The 12,840-nt window shown below is 42.9% G+C and overlaps 1 long non-coding RNA gene across 1 annotated transcript in view; it reads left to right on the top strand.

Moving 5' to 3' along the window:
- Positions 1-7,391, top strand: part of LOC129697108 (uncharacterized) — a 47,365-nt gene extending 39,974 nt beyond the window's left edge. Inside the window, exon 3 of the long non-coding RNA XR_008723451.1 lies at positions 3,462-7,391. This is a non-coding gene — a long non-coding RNA (uncharacterized LOC129697108). The remainder of the gene's footprint in view (positions 1-3,461) is intronic.
- The last annotated feature ends 5,449 nt before the right edge of the window (positions 7,392-12,840 follow it).

The raw sequence follows: 12,840 nt of genomic DNA, 5'->3' as shown, positions 1-12,840 counted from the left end.
ATTCATCCCTTCCCACCCATACCACCCCTTCTCCTGGCACTTTCCCTTGCAACCGCAGGAAATGCTACATTTGTCACTTTACCTCCCCCCTTGACTCCATCCAAGGACCCAACCAGTCTTTCCAGGTGTGGCAGAGGTTCATCTACACCTCCTCCAACCTCATCTATTGCATCCGCTGCTCTAGGTGTCAGTTGCTCTACATCGGTAAGACCAAGAGTAGGCTTGGTGATCGCTTCGCCCAACACCTCCGTTCGGTTCGCAATAACCAACCTGATCTCCCGGTGGTTCAGCACTTCAACTCCCTCTCCCATTCCGAATCCGACCTTTCTATCCTGGGCCTCCTCCATGGCCAGACTGAGGCCCACCGTAAATTGGAGGAGCAGCACCTCATATTTCGGTTGGGTAGTTTACACCCCATTGGTATGAACATTAACTTCTCCAATTTTAGGCTATCCCTGCTTTCTCCTTCTTTCCCTTCCCCTTCCCAGCTCTCCCACAGCCCACTGTATCCGCCTCTTCTTTTCTTCTTCCCGCTGAGAATCAGAGTCATCCAGCAAGGAACCAAACCCTTCCACCCAACTCATCCATACCAACTAAAATGCCCCAGCAAAGCTTGTTCCATTCGGCTGAGCTTGGCCCAGGTTCCTCATCCTGCTCATGTACCTGTGCAAATGGCTTTTAAATGTTGTTATTGTTGCCTCAACTACCAAATCTGGCAGCACGTTACATATACCCACCACCTTTTGCGTGAAAAAGTTTCCCATCAGCTTTCTATTACATTTTCACCTCTTATCTTAAACCTATGCCTTCTAGTTCTTGATTCCCCCACTTTGGTAAAAAAACTCTGCATTCACCCTATCTATTCCCTGATGATTTTAAACATCGCTATAAAATCGGCCTCCGGTGCTCTGCTCAATCTCTTCCTATAACTAAACCCCACAGCAAGGACAAGATGAGTAATTACAAGCCAAAATATCCAAAAAGCTAGAGCCTATGGGATCCAAGGCAAATTGACAAATTGAATCCAAAATTGGTTTAGCAATAGAAGGCAGAAGATGATGGTGATGGATTTGTTACTATGACTGGAGGCCAGTGATTCACAGTGCATTGTAGAGGTTAACACAGACATCCTTCTGATTGTTTCACATGTTGACAATTTGGATTGCCAAAGCATACACTCTAGGAGGGATTAACTTAGATGATGGTCAACATGGAAACAGAAGGTAAAAAGATCAATTGTTGTGCTGTATGACAGCTGGTGCTGTACGCTGTACTCAATGTATCCGGGACGTGACACTTGCTTGACTACGATCTGCACTGAAACTGAGTTGGAAGTGAATCCTTTGGTTAGATCCATGGCTTGTATCCCATCATGTTACTGACAGAGATTGGAGAAGGAAATCTGAGGCCAGACACATTTTAGACTCACAAAAGGCCATGGGTGTTGGTTGATACTACTACTTGCATTATTCTTGGTTTGCTGTGCAGTGAAGATTGTGTGCACTCTGCGTCTAGTTGGAAGGAAAGTTGTGCTGTGACTTAGGGAGCATCTCTTTGGCCACAGAGGGCTGAGAAGGCTCACCTTAGCATCAACTCCACCCGCAAGTGGCAGACGATAGAGAAACATCTTTGGAGTTACGACCTTCGGACTTGCCTCCTTCGTTGAAGTGGGTCACACTAAAGGCATCTCTGAAAATGTTTTTGCATATCTTCCCACGGTTTCCATTCTGACCATTACACTCATCTAAATTAATCTTGAAGTCTTGGAGTAGAACCTTCTGTGCTTTGGCAATCAAAATTGTTAACATATTTAACAATCAAAATGATTCCTGCAAAATCCTCTGATGCACCATGAGTCACAGGTTTCTAATCACAAAAACAAACCTACCATCATCACCTTCAGCCTACTATAACCAAAGCAATTTTTGATCTAATTTGCCAACTTGCCTGAGGCAGGAGGTGACAGCATTCCTGCTGATTGATTCAGCTAGAATATAACACTTTCAACATCTTATCTGTCGGGAGTGGTGGGTAGACTGGACCAAATAGACTGCCGTGGGGTTATTGTTATATGGCTATATGGTTATAAATAGACTGCCATGGGGTGAAGGCAAGGGCGATCATGCCAGGGATTAAATTGTGTTGAAGAGATCAGGGAGCCAATATACAAGACCTTTCCCAATCTAAAAGCTTTGTCTCATTCATAGGAGGGAAAGTGAATAGCCTCCTCAAATTCAGACGTCCACAAGAATACTTCTCCATGTCATGTAGAACTAAACCAATCGCAGTGAAGGCTGGTTAAAACAAGACTACGTCATTACTCTGCATTTCTTAGTCTCTCTCATTGTAATATTGCACCTCAAACTTCCTCTGGAAGTGGAGCAAATCTTTGGAATAAACGGGAATCATATGGCAACTGGACCCTGAAACCTAGGTCCTCAGCCTATGAGCTGCCATATGCAGATGATGGTTACACAGAAAAGCTGGAGAAACTCAGCGGGTGCAGCAGCATCTATGGAGCGAAGGAAATAGGCAACGTTTCGGGCCGAAACCCTTCTTCAGACTGACATATGCAGATGATGCTTGTGTTCATGCATGCTTGGAGGCTGAGCTCCAAGACATTCACTGAAACATAGGAGAGGATGGGCTTTACTCTCATCATCCAAAAGACCAACCTGTTTTGCGACAGCATATTCCCCTTCAGCGGTAAAGGTTCACTGCAACTCCCCAGAAAATGTGAACCATTCAGAAGCTGATAACAAACGCAGACAATGGTGATGAAATTCACCATCACCAACAATGTACTAACACAGTGCTTAATAAATTGAGGAAAGGGTATTGGATGGTGAAGACTTCAAATCTGCTACGCTATACATGGTCTACAGTACAGTAGTGATCCCTGACTTCCTATAGCTTTTGAAAACTGAACTGGTACTCCCCAGCTGTCAGTGGAGATGTTGCATTTATTCAAAAAGGCTTTGAGAACATTGTTCAATGTTTTCCCCTATCTACCGGCACTTCGAGGCTTTGCAAATGTACCACCAATGCTGTCTGCAAATTTACTGCAAGGATAAAATAAATAATGTTAGCATCCTCTTCTAGGCTAACATGCCCAGTGTCAAGGCCAATGTTACACTCTATTTGGTTCCAATGGGCAGACCACATTATTAACAGGTCCAACACTGGGCTCCAGAAACAGACAACTCTTTTCCAAGCACTCTCACAGGAAGAGATGAGCTGGCAGACAGAGGAAAACATCGAACAATGTTCTCAAAGCCTTTTTGAATAAATGCAACATCTCCACTGACAGCTGGGGATCTCTTGACACTTGTGGTGGAAAAAAGAACACATAGGATAGCATTGAGACCTGCAATGATATGCCAGGCATTAGGAGCATATTGAAGGTTAGCGTAAACAGTGAAAAGAGCACACTGACACACAAACCACCCATTTTCCTCCAGGCATTCCTTGAGGAAATCCATGCAGGACGGAGCTGCATGTCACGAAATGGAACTACGCCGTGTCGCAGAGACAAAGCGACAGCACCATTAGGGGAGAGAGAAGGGGGCTCGACGACTACCAACCACCGCCAGTCTCCACTGCCCACGTTGCACCATGGTGCGTGGATTGCGGATCGGCCTCTACACACATCTGTAGACCCCCAAGTAGATGACCCTATGGAGAGGAGAGGACAGTCGTACTCGAGTGACCGCCCTGGATGATGATGACCCATCTATCTGCTCCTCAGGACCCATTGCTCATTTGTGGAGAGCATCTATGGTTCCTACAATGTCAACCTGCTACAAAATCAAAGTACAAATATGTCATCCAGACCCCAAGGACCTGAATGAAAAGTTTACTCCATTATTTCAATGGACATAAATTATGTCATTTACAGGGAGAAAATTACTCTATTTTTTATAAACCTGAAGCTAATGACATTGTTAAATCAGAATGATATATTTGTTTGATTTGTATAGAATGTAACATTACCAAAATTGGCATCCACTGAGATTATTTTTGATTGTGTGAAATGAATGTAACAGTGCATTTGCATTTTTCACAATGCACAATTTTGGGGGAAAGAGTGAGTGGGTGTTGGTGTAGCTAGTGGTGATTAATGCTGGTGAGAGTCATTATACATTCATAATGCAGTCGAAAAAAATACACTCCTGTTCTCACAATTACCATCCATTCTCCAGTGGAAATAATTGTTCAGCAAACAGAAGAATGGAGAACAGAATGACTATTTACCTTGGACGAAATTGAGCATTTTGGAGACAAGAATTAATGCTTATCCACCTTACATAAATGGTTTTCAATGGGCCTTTTGATTTTGGGCCTTTTACCAAGATTAGAAAATTCACTGGCAGATGATAACACGAGATGTAAACTTAATTCATCTCAGCTCAAAAATAAATATGCCCAACTGATAATTGTGAAAAAAACTTTCACAAACTATTAATCCACATTAACCGAATCTTTTCACAGTGGAACATAATATGCTATCACTTCAAAGCACTTAAAATAAAAAAAATAGTGATATTTGAATATGCATTGCAAACCTTCCGTTATAACAAGTCTTTGCTTGTGTTAGATGAAGCCCTTTATAGCTAGCAGAACCATGACTACAAACATGTTAGTTCTTTAACTCCATTCTCTGAAATCTTTACATATATGTTCTTAAGCAATATATTATAATATGGAATCAACCCTTAAGAAAAATCTTTTTACCCCTTCTAAGAAAACGTTGCACCATTCACAATTATAGTCCTAAAATGGCCATTACTTAGTGGAAATACCAGTCTGTGTCTTTCATGAGAAAGACACCCAATAAAGCTACGGAAAGGCCTAATGAACCACCATAGCCTAAAAATCCATCAGGCGAGAATGAAATGCTCTGAGAAGGAGAAAGAGGTGCAGTGCACAGGCCTTGAACCTGGTGAGACGCAGGAGAAGCCAGGGCAGGACTCACCCCACAGAGCCCAGTCCCTCCACGCACTAGAGTATCCCAACCCCTGCAGAGTAGTTATTAAGATGGATGATCCGTGGGCGGTTGCTGTGGGTCGCAGGTTGGGGCCTGATCAACCCCGGCTGGGTCTCCTGGGCAAGGGTGTCTGATGTTGTGAGACCCGAAACACCCGATGACCCCAGATCGCATCACTGAGGATGCCTCCCAGCGCATCTAGAAGATGTATATTTTTCACATCTGTCGAAATGGAATGGTACTGCACAACAGGCCACTCAGCTAACCCATCCACATTGACCAAATGCTGCACAATCCTACTCTTTCTCATTTAATGATGTGCATTCTATTGCCTGCTGGACCTCATTTGCTATTAAAGCCCTCATCCAAACTATTGATATTATTAAACCTCACTACACCAATGCTTCATTAAGTCTGAAGAAGGGTCTCGACCTGAAACATTACCCATTCCTTCTCTCCAGAGATGCTGCCATGTCCCGCTGAGTTACTCCAGCATTTCGTGCCTATCTTCGGTTCAAACCAGCATCTGCAGTTCCTTCCTTCACGCTCCATGACATAACTTGTGTTGTAGACTCTGAAAACTAGAGGTAATCAAAACTCTTATATTCCAAGCCACACCAAGTGCTGTTCATCTACCAATCAGACACAAAAGGATTTGCAATTGCAACATTTGGCAATGTTTCAAATCCATTCCTGGTTTCATCCATAAACCTTGAGATCTTGAAATATTGAATGCTTTCTCTAATCCTTCATCATTTCAAGATGCTCCTAAAAATCTCATCACTAGTTCCGATATCTCTTCATTGACTAAACACTTTCTTTCTTTACAATGTATCATGATCTCCTTTGCGACACTTCTTCCTGTGCTGTGTCCAAAATTAATGGACATTTTTAGTGTTATAGATAATTGAATTGTGTTGATATATGTTCCTTATTTATGACCTTTTATTAATGTGGAACATTAAAGATATAGTTTAGTGATACAATGTAAAAACGGTGTAGGAAGGAACTACAGATGCTGGTTTAAACTGAAGATAGACACAAAATGCTGGAGTAACATCTCTGTCCCGCTGAGTTACTCTAGCATTTTGTTTCTATCTTCAGTGTAGAAACAGGCCCTTCGGCCCATTGAGTCTACACTGACCTGCATTCATTCATACAATGGTTCTGCATTCATTCATACACTACTACATACTAGGGATTAAAATTAACCAATTAAAAACCAATTAACCTACAAACCTGTACACCTTTGGAATGCGGAAAGAAATCGGAGCACCCGGAAAAGTCCCACGCGGTCATAGGGTGAACAGACAAACTCTGTACAGATAGCATCCGTACCCAGGATCGAACCCGGGTCTCTGTTGCTGTAAGGCAGGAACTCTGTCGCCACTGTGACTTGAGGTCACTGTGCCGCTCAGCCTGAACAATTACCTACAACACTTAAATTCAGCTATCTCTAAAATATAGCAGTGCACAGCACAGGACCAGACTCTTTGGCCCACAGTGACCATGCTGACAGCAATGCAAATCCAAAATAATCTCAGCACCCTGATGAAAGTAAAAATAAATATATTTCACATTCATCCATTGTGTAAATATGATTGTGTTCATCAATAGTGCACTCATTTAAAAACTTTTTCACACCCCTCCATTTTTAGCATTGTTTTTTTTCACATCATTCATAAATAATGTTAGTTATCGAGGGATTGTGACATTGGCAAGATGTACCAGTCATACCATAAACCACCGAAGGAATCCTTTCTGTACAATGTGCTAGCTGCACAGCGAGTTAGTCCCACTCTCTTCCTCTTTCTGCAAAGCTCAGCAAATAATACCTCTGCAAATATTCATGCAATAAAACTTTATCCTGGAATGCTTCATTTTTACAGTGATTTCCAGACCAGAATTGCTTGTTGTGTTTGAAGAAACCTTTCCTCGTCACCTTGTGATCTATGCCAACCACCTCCAAGCTAGATTCTTTGACTCTTGCAACAACTGAAAACGTTTCTCCTTTTACTCTATCAAATTGAAGACCCATTCATGATGTCATCATCTATCACATCCCCTCTTAACCTTCCCTCCACAATGGAGAACAACACTCCACTTAACTGATGTCCTTCATTTCGGCCCCACTCTGGTAAGTCTCTGTCACTTCTCTAAAGACCCGTGCCAATAGGTCTGGCACAATACTCTGAGGCCTAACTCTTATTGTATGAAGGTTTAGCATAGGTTATTTGGATTTCTACTCTAACAGATGGATTACACATATTTTCAACACCTACTCGTCTTGTCAGCATCAGCTTGTCCCACCATCTGCAAAAATTTGTGCATTAATACCACTAGATCGCTCTGTTCCTGTAAATTACTTTAAAAATATGCAAGTGTCTCTGTGAATAAAGCTCCTTTAATCATTTAATTTGGTTTCTCTTTGTGATCATTCATTTTATTACTTTATCATGTTGCATTCACTTTCCAGTATTTAAAATAATGTTATAATTTGCTTTATTGCTCAACACTTTTTCATTTTGAAAACTCCCAAAGGAACCAGGGAAGAACATAATCTGTTATGTGATTATTGTATTAAAATCGTGGATATATTTCTATGTTTTTGTACCTGAATTCAATATGTGGATTCAATCAGTGTAGGCTATGTGTGGTATGAGCTATTTTTAAAAAAAAATGTTGGTGTGTAGTTTAGATATGTGAAAGGTGAGAAAGATAATATCCTTGGGCAGTTCTTACTGCATTGCAAGTGGAATAATGACTTTGTGGTTTCTGTATGTTTTCACTTCTCCCTGATACCCTGCACATTGGATTGAAGCCTGTTACTGGAAGTATGTAAAGAGCTTTTGATGAAAACATTCAGGCTAACCTTGACTTTTTATGTGTCCAGCAAGAAACTGATGGGATCATCAGTTCAATCATTTAACATCTCCTATAAATTGAAGTTTTAAAGAAATTAAACTGCTGTAACTGACCCGATTCAATTAGTTCTCTATTGGACAGGTAACAGTAAATTAGAACATAGACTTATACAGAACAGGAAACAGACCCCATGGTGCAATGTCCATGCCGAACATGATGCCGTTAAACTAAACTCTTCTGAATCCACATGATTAATTCCCCTCTATTCCCTGCATATCCATTTATCTGTCCTAAAGCCGCTTAAATTCCCCAATTGCATCGGCCTCGACCACCACGCACGGCATGCAATTGTGCACCAACAGGGCTTTTCCAGATTGTTTATCACTAGAGATATCCTGATTTTATTTCAACTTTTAACTTGTGAATTAAGCCGTTTTAGAGGTTGAAGCTGGTTAATATTAAAGCCTTCATTCATCAGGAGACACAGGTATTCCCATGGAGGCCCTCTCGGTAGTATTTCCAATCTCAAAGTATATAGCATTTTTATAATTTTTTAAACACAAAGATTATAAAAGATTAACTACAATTTCAATGGCTATAATTACCTATCTAGCCAACATTTTGATTGTGGATAGGTAATAAGTCTCTCAATTGTACCTACACCCGAATGCTCAGAAAAGTTCAAAATGTCAGTTGGAGGGACCATATCACCAACGCCCAGCTCTACGGGGAGATTCCACCTCTGACCGAGAAGATCAGGTCGAGATGGATGAGGCTCACTAGTCACTGCCACGGCCACCCAGAAATGCCAGCAAACAAGGTTGTACTGAGGGAACCCACCCATGGAAGCCGTGACCCGGGACGGCCAATCCAGACGATGCTGAAGACGTTGATGGGAGACGCATGAATAGAGACAAAAGAGGAGCTTGCCAGGTGCATGGAGAACAGAGATGTGTGGTGCTTCTGTCACCGTGCCCTTCGGAAACCAGCACCACTGTGTCGCTAATGTTTTCAATTATTTTTTTTTTTTAATTAAAAAACTTTACGGAATGACATGTTTACATTGGAGCTGACAAGACACTTCTGAATATTCAATCACCTTTTCTAGGACAAACTAATTCACATGAACAGTCCAGAAACTCTCAGGACAGAGCATGATACCCAAAATATGGTTCATTTGCTGCAATGTTGAGGAGTCACTGTAAACACAAACATTAAAATATGTTTGTGTTTACAGAATAATAAATGACAAGGTAGACACAAGTAGTGGAGAAACTCAGCGGGTGCAGCAGCATCCATGGAACGAAGGAAATAGGCAACGTTTCGGGACAAAACCCTTCTTCAGACTGATGGGGGGTGAGGGTGGGGGGGGAGAAGAAAGGAGAAAGGAAGAGGAGTAGCCCGAGGGCTAAGGGGGAGCTGAGAAGGGGAGGAGACATCAAGGGCTACCGGAAATTGAATGTCAATGTTTATGCTGCTAGGGTGCAAACTGCACAAGAGGTGCTGCTCCTCCAATTTCCGGTAGTGCTCACCCTGGCCATGGAGGAGGCCCAGGACAGAAAGGTTGGATTCTGAATGGGAGGGGGAGTTGAAGTGCTGAGCCTCATGGAGATCAGGTTGGTTAATGCAGACTGAGCGGAGGTGTTCGGCGAAACGATCGGCAAGCCTAAGCTTGGTCTCACTGATGTAGATCAGCTGACATCTAGAGCAGCGGATGCAATAGATGAGGTTGGACGAGATTCAGGTGAACATCTATCGCACCTGGAACAACTGCTTGGGTCCTTGAATAGAGTCGAGGTAAAGCGACAAATGTAGCATCTCTTGCAGTTGCAAGGGAACGTGCCCGGGGATGTGGTGGTGCGGGAGGGAAGGGAAGAATTGACTAGGGAGTTACGGAAGGAGCGGTCTTTGCGGAAGGCAGATGGGGGGGGGGAGATGGGAAGATGTGGCGAGTGGTGGGGTCATGTTGGGGGTGGTGAAAATGACGGAGGACTATTTGTTGTATGTGATCGCTAGTGGGGTGAAAGGTGAGGACTAGGGGGACTCTGCCCTTGTTACGAGTGGGTGGATGGGTAGAGAGAGCAGTGTTACAGGATATTGAAGAGGCCCTGGTGAGAGCCTCATCTATAGTAGGGGAGGGGAACCCCCATTCCCGGAAGAATGAGGACATTTCCAATGCCCTGGTGTGGAACACCTCATCCTGGGAGCAGATGCGGCATAGACGGAGGAATTGGGAATAGGGGATGGAGTCCTTACAGGAAGCAGGGTCGGAAGAAGTTTAGTCTAGATAGCCATGGGAGTCAGTGGGTTTATACAGGATGTTGATCAGAAGTCTATCACCTGCGATGGAGTTAGTGAGGTCAAGAAATGGTAGGGAAGTGTCGGAAATGGTCCAGGTGTATTTGAGTGCCAGATGGAAGTTAGTGGTGAAGCGGATGAAGTCAGTCAGTTGTGTGTGGGTGCACGAAGTAGCACCAAAGCAATTATCGATGTAGCAGAGGTAGAGGTTGGGGATGGGGCCCTGGGATTGTTCGACGTACCATACAAAGAGGCAGGCATATCTGGGGTCAATGCACATGCCCATATATGCCTTGTATTTGGAGGAAATGGGAGGAGTCAAACGAGAAGTAATTAGGGGTAAGGACCAGCTCCGCTAGCCAGAGGAGAGTATCAGTAGACGGGGATTGGTTGGTTCTGCAGTCAAGGAAGAACCGGAGGGCTTTGAGACCCTCCTGGTGAGGGATAGAGGAGTAGAGTGACTGGACGTCCATGGTGAAGATGAGGGCCTAGAGAATGGAATGCCCGGAGGCGTCGGAGAATGTCTGAGGTGTCTTGAACATAGCTAGGGAGGGATTTAACCAGGGGGGATAGGATGGAGTCAAGGTATGTGGAAATAATTTCGGAAGGGCACGGACAGGCAGAGGCAATAGGTCTATCAGGACAGTCAGGTTTGTGCAAGGTATGTGGAAATGACAAGATTGGCTGTATTAGATGGCAAGGATAAACCTTTAATGATATTTGAATACATGAGGTGGCTACTTCATGTGTTCCCTGGTCTCATCATGGAGAATTCAATGAGGGCCAACTAACATGCACATTCATCTATTGTCCTCAATGGCACTGATCAAAATGCCCTAATCCAAGATGACTAGTTTTGATAGCCTTAAAACTTCCTTGGATGTTATTGTGGAGGAGGAGACACAATTCTGAAGAAGGGTTTCGACCCAAAACGTCACGCATTCCTTCTCTCCAGAAATGCTGCCTGTGTTACTGCACCTTTTTGTGTCTATCTTAGGTTGAAACCAGCATCTGCAGTTCCTTCCCACGCAGACACGAGGAACTGCAGATACTGGAATATTGAGAAAAAACATAGTGCTAGAGGGACATATCGAGCCAGGCAGCAATTGTAGAGGGAATGTTGATAGAAATTTGAACGAAAATCGATCAAAATGTATGTTGATAGAAAATTACCTCAAACCAGCTGTTTTTGTTCCCTCTTTGGCCAATGCCCCTTGTCGGCCAGCTCCAAAGGCTGCAATAAAACTATTTTGAAGGCAAATAGAAACACACCAGAACCAGCCAAAAGTTAAGTCAAAAGAGTCAAGTCAAGAGAGTTTAATTGCCATATGTACCAAAAACAGAATGATTAAATTCTTACTAGCAGCAGCATAACAGGTCTGTAAACAGGTCCTTTACAGAAGTTGCTTATCAGTTGTAAACAACGAAATGCAGAAAAGGAAAGGTTTCCTAGATTTCAAACAGCGGGCTACATTGGCATTAATTTATATGCAGCGGCTGAGCCCTTTAAATAGTGCTGCTGATGTGTATTTTCCTTTCTGCTATTCATAATGGTAGGTGAATGTGTTTAATTGTTTTGTATATATTTTTTATCCAGAATAAAGTTTATTTTAGAAATAAACAAAAAAATCACATATCGGGTCAGGTGCTAGGACAACCCTTAATCTTGAAAGGCAACACAAAAACACAAGGAATAAGTAAGTAAGTAAGTAAATTTGTTGGCCAAGGATTCACATACAGTGGCTTTCAAAAGTATTCATACCCCTTGAACTTTTCCACATTTTGTCATGTTACAACCACAAACGTAAATGTATTTTATTGGGATTTTATGTGATAGACCAACACAAAGTGGTGCATAATTGTGAAGTGGAAGGAAAATGATATATGGTTTTCAAATTTTATTTACAAATAAAAAACTGAAAAGTGTGGCGTGCAAAAGTATTCAGCCCCCCTGAGTCAATACTTTGTAGAACCACCTTTCTCTGCAATTACAGCTGCAAGTCTTTTGGAGTATGTCTCTACCAGCTTTGCACATCTAGAGACTGAAAATTTTGCCCATTCTTCTATGCAAAATAGCTCAAGCTCAGTCAGATTGGATGGAGAGCGTCTGTGAACAGCAATTTTCAAGTCTTGGCAGGGATTCTCAATTGGATTTAGGTCTGGACTTTGACTGGGCCATTCTAACACATGAATATGCTTTGATCTAAACCATTCCATTGTAGCCCTGGCTGTATGTTTAGGGTCGTTGTCCTGCTGGAAGGTGAACCTCCGCCCCAGTCTCAAGTCTTTTGCAGACTCTAACAGGTTTTCTTCCAAGATTGCCCTGTATTTGGCTCCATCCATCTTCCCATCAATTCTGACCAGCTTCCCTGTCCCTGCTGAAGAAAAGCATCCCCACAGCATGATGCTGCCACCACCATGTTTCACAGTGGGGATGTTGTGTTCAGGGTGATGTGCAGTGTTAGTTTTCTGCCACACATAGCGTTTTGCAATAAGGCCAAAAACTTCAATTTTGGTCTCATCTGACCAGAGCACCTTCCTCCACATGTTCGCTGTGTCCCACACATGGCTTGTGGCAAACTGCAAACGGGACTTCTTATTGCTTTTTTTCAACAATGGTTTTCTTCTCGCCTTCTTCCATAAAGGCCCGATTTGTGGAGTGCACGACTAATAGTTGTCCTGTGGACAGA

Source organism: Leucoraja erinacea, chromosome 5 (assembly GCF_028641065.1).
Source record: "Leucoraja erinacea ecotype New England chromosome 5, Leri_hhj_1, whole genome shotgun sequence".
Taxonomy (NCBI): domain Eukaryota; kingdom Metazoa; phylum Chordata; class Chondrichthyes; order Rajiformes; family Rajidae; genus Leucoraja; species Leucoraja erinaceus.
This window is presented reverse-complemented; position numbering and strand designations above follow the sequence as displayed.